Below are 4,346 nucleotides of genomic sequence, written 5' to 3'. Positions count from 1 at the left end.
TGCTAAGTAAAATAAGCCAGACTCAGAAAGTCAAGTGTTGAATATTTTCTCTCAGATGTGAAAGCCAGAGTAAAACAAATGTGAAAAGGGAGGAATCCCATGAAAATAGAAGGGAGACTAATATAGTAAAATAAGGGGATAAAGAGAAAGAGAGAATCCTGGGAAAAAGTGAGGAACTGTGAAATGAAATTGAATAAATTATGCTGCATACATATATGACTATTCCACAGTGAATTTCACCTTTAGGTATAAGACAGGAATTTGAAAATGAATAAATTGCTAGGTGCTATGGTGTACATCTGTAATCCCAGTGGCTTGGGAGGCTGAGGCAGGAGGATCACAAGTTCAAATCCAGCCTCAGCAATTTAGTGAGGCCTTAAGCAATTTAGCAAAAACCAGCTGTAATGGTTAATTTGAATTGTCAACTTGATTGATTGAATTAAGAGATGCCAAAGATTATGAGGCTTCTAGGTGTGTCAGTGAGGTATCTAGGAATGACTGGGACATGGGGTAGTGAACTGAAGTGAAGACCTCCCTAAGCATGGGCAGCACCAATATGCTGGAGGCTTGGATGGCATAAAGGTTGGGAGAACAAGGAAGCAGCAGCAGATGCAAGCTCCATTCTTCTTGAACAGGTTCTTGATTGCTGCTGTGGACACCTGAAGATATCAGATTTTTGCTTCTTCACACTTCCACAGGGGACTCTGCCAGTGATTCTCCAGAGAGTTTCCAGAAGCCTTTGATCTCCAACTGGGGTAGCATTATTGATCCTTCTTGCTTTGAGGCATCTTGGACTGTGCAGCTACAGGTTCCTCTAGCTCTCCAGCCTACAGATGGCCATTGTGAACTATCCAGCCAGTATAATAAACTCCCTGATTATAATCACACTTCCTGTTGATTCAGTTCTTCTACAAAAAACTGACCAATACACTAGCCTCAAAATAAAAAGGATTAAAAGTAAAAAGCGGCTGGGGTTGTGGCTCAGTGGCTAAGCATCCTTGGAATTCAATCCTTGGTCCCCAAATAAAGAAAAAAAATAGAAGGATGACCATTACAGTAGAGGAAGGGGACCAGGGACAGGGAGTGGAGATTGAAAGAAGTACTGAGGACAGAATTTGAGTAAATTATTTAAATTACTTGGTTCCTGTGGTGGGTGTTCAAAGACAGATAACTCAGGCCTAGAATAGGAAAAAGGTAATCCTGTTTCCCTTGAGGTTAGGGATAGAGAGAGGGAGAAGAGGAAAAGAAAACATACCCATTTGAACTAAGCCTCAGTGGCAGAGCAGCCAGGGCTACATACACAGTATGAAGTGGACAAATGTTACTACAGGAACTTCTCTCTTGTGTTCTGTTTTTTGGGGGACATTATTTCTTTATGATGACACTGGTGTTGAGAATTAGGTTCAGGTTCTCTTCTGCCAGTGTTTAAGACTGAACCATCCAGAAATGTTAGGCAAGTGCAAAGAGTTTTATTTAAAAGACAGAACACACACACACACACACACACACACAGGGAAAAAGGCTCTGCCACAGGGGGGTCCTAGTTTTTGCCCAAGGGAGTATGGGTGTCCTTCCCTTTTCATACATTTTAGTTTTCCTTTCTTCCCATGTTCCATTCTCCTCTTATCTTGCCTACATGACCAACAGTTGGGCCAACAGAAGCCTCCCAGGGGTACAGGCAGGAAGGGAGCAGCCCAGTGGGCATTGATTACCACCACCATGCAGGGAGGAACAATTCCCTGGAGGTAGGTAACCTTGAGAACAGGTTGGAGGAGATGGGTATGTTCAGGAGGTATTAGCATTTTATTTCCTCTAGAATCAGTCCCAAGTTCCTCACCCATTCATTAGTTACCTACACTGACTGTCCTTTTGCCCCTGGCCTAAACAGATGTCATGACTAACACACATGGTGCAAGTAATAAGACTTATATTCTTTTCTTTTTTTAATGCCATACTACATATTTTGCTTTTTTCCTTGAGTAGGTAAATGACATTCACCTTGAGACCCTATCTGCTCAGAATAGGGCATCTGAGCAGGACTCCTTATTTGCTAATAACTGTTATGACCAGAAGGCTAGAGGATTAACTATTGTTTGAGACAGTAGAAATAGGTCTGAGTTGAGTGGGAAGGTCGTCAGGGTCCCAATTTATTAAAAAAAACTACAAGTGAACATATGCCTTTCCCATTTAGGCACACTGGGAGTTAATGACAACACTGGAACTCAGTCTCTTTGGAAAAGGGTTACCACATTTAGTTAGTCTTCCCTGGCTCTCAGACATGTATAGACTCCATCCCTATCCTCCACATATGGCAAAATGTACTCTCCTGTCAAGTTCATTCTTTTTGAACATTGTGACACAAAAGAAGACTTACTCCCTCCTGAAAAATAATCATAAAAACACTGAATTAGAAATTCCCACTTGCAACTTCCCAGAAGGAATGTATTGGTATTCTGAGGACCCAAGAAGGCTGTTTTCTAGTGGCCAACTGCCTCCAAAGAAAATGGTAATTTTTAGAAAATGCAAGTTACCATGGAAAATGTTATTTGGCTTTGTTTCCCTTCCAACCTTCAATCTCTATTTCTCCCTAGTACCTTCAAGAGAGCCCGCTTCACATCCTTGTTCCTTAGGGTATAGATCAGAGGATTGAGCATAGGAGTAATGATAGTATAAAAAAGGGAAACAAATTTTCCCTCACTTTCAGAGTAACTGCCTGTAGGTATGTGTAGATGGCTGAGCCATAAAAAAGGCAAACCACTAGGAGGTGGAAGCCACATGTCCCCAAAGCCTTTCTACCCCCAGCCATTGACTTGAGCTTTAGCACTGCCTGAGCAATGTTTACATAGGAGCCTACTATCAGTGCTGCAGGAAAGACCAAGATTATGGCTCGGGCCACAAACATCTTGGCCTCTGTTCCTGTATCCTCACAAGCCAACTTCAGTAGTACAGGCATCTCACAAAAGAAGTGATTCAACTGATTTCCACAGAGAGGCATGGCCATCATGAGTCCTGTATGAATCAGAGAGTTCACGAGGCCTCCCACCCAGGAGGCAACAGTCAGCGCCTGGCAGAAATGAGGGTGCATGATGGTTGTGTAGTGGAGTGGACGACACACAGCAGCATAGCGGTCAAAGGCCATCACTACCAGGAGTACACACTCAGTGGAGCCCAAGGCAAGAGATATGAAGATCTGGGCCACACACCCTCCATAGGTTATGGTCCGGTCAAGTCTGGAGAGGTTGATCAGCAGCTGGGGCACAGTGCTGGTGATATAGCAGAGGTCCAGGAAGGAGAGGTGGCAGAGGAAGAAGTACATGGGCATGTGCAGTCAAGGGTCCAGTCTTGAGAGAGCAATGATGCTGGTGTTGCCAAAGAGGGTCAGAGAGTAGAAAATTGAAATAAAAGCAAAAAGGGTGAGTTCCAGTTGAGGCCAGTCTGAGAAGCCTACCAAAATGAAGCCATCTTCGATACTGGTATTTTTACTTCTTATAGTCATTTCCTTGCCCAAACAACAGAAAAAGATTGATGCCTCTTCTGAAGAAATGGAATTAAAATATTATTTTCACTGTTCCCTGTGTATTCCTACATGTATTCCCTATGTATTCCTAAATCATACATTTAATTTACACTTTGCTATTTAGTTCATTTCCATTCAGTCTTCTATTCCTACTCTTCTCTTCTGTAGTTTGGAGATTAGGAATGATGGCCCTTTTTGTGAGCCCTATTCCTACTGCCTGTTTATTCCATGATTTGAGGCAATCTATTCAATGATTTTGACATGATGCTTCCTTGTCTGAACATATACATGATGTATTGCCTCCCTCCACTGAGACAAGAATCCAATGCATTCATGTAAAAATTGCTTTTTAAAAAAATCTAATTTGTTGCTGGGAGTATAGCTCAGTAGTAAGTACTTCCCTGGAATGCACAGACCCTTGGTTTGATCCCCAGTACCACAAACGAAATAAAAATCTAAAGTATAAAAACGTAACATCAGTATTCTATGTTGTTCTCTTTGTCATTTTTTTTGGTCTAGTAGGTAAGATTTTTCAGTGTGCTCATGTTCAGGTCTATGAGGCTGAGATCAAAAGTTGGGCTCCTGGGGCTGGGGATGTAGCTCAGTTGGTAGAATACTTCCCTCATGTGCACAAGGCCTTCTATTCAATCCCTAGCACCACAAAAAATGAAAATTGGCTTCTGGTGCTCCTGTGCTTTCTTCTGTTCAGAGAATAACTTCAATACACCAATCCTGAAATCCTTGCTCATGATCAACGACCATGTGTTCACTTAGGACCAGAAATAGTAGAGATGCATCCCTTTAGGGCATAAATAATTCATAACAGATT

The 4,346-nt window shown here is 42.2% G+C and overlaps 1 pseudogene; it reads right to left on the bottom strand.

Moving 5' to 3' along the window:
* Positions 1-2,570: 2,570 nt before the first annotated feature.
* Positions 2,571-3,496, bottom strand: LOC113177148 (olfactory receptor 2Y1-like; annotated as a pseudogene).
* Between the last annotated feature and the right edge of the window lie 850 nt (positions 3,497-4,346).

This window comes from Urocitellus parryii, chromosome 1 (genome assembly GCF_045843805.1).
Source record: "Urocitellus parryii isolate mUroPar1 chromosome 1, mUroPar1.hap1, whole genome shotgun sequence".
Classification (NCBI taxonomy): Eukaryota; Metazoa; Chordata; class Mammalia; order Rodentia; family Sciuridae; genus Urocitellus; species Urocitellus parryii.
This window is presented reverse-complemented; position numbering and strand designations above follow the sequence as displayed.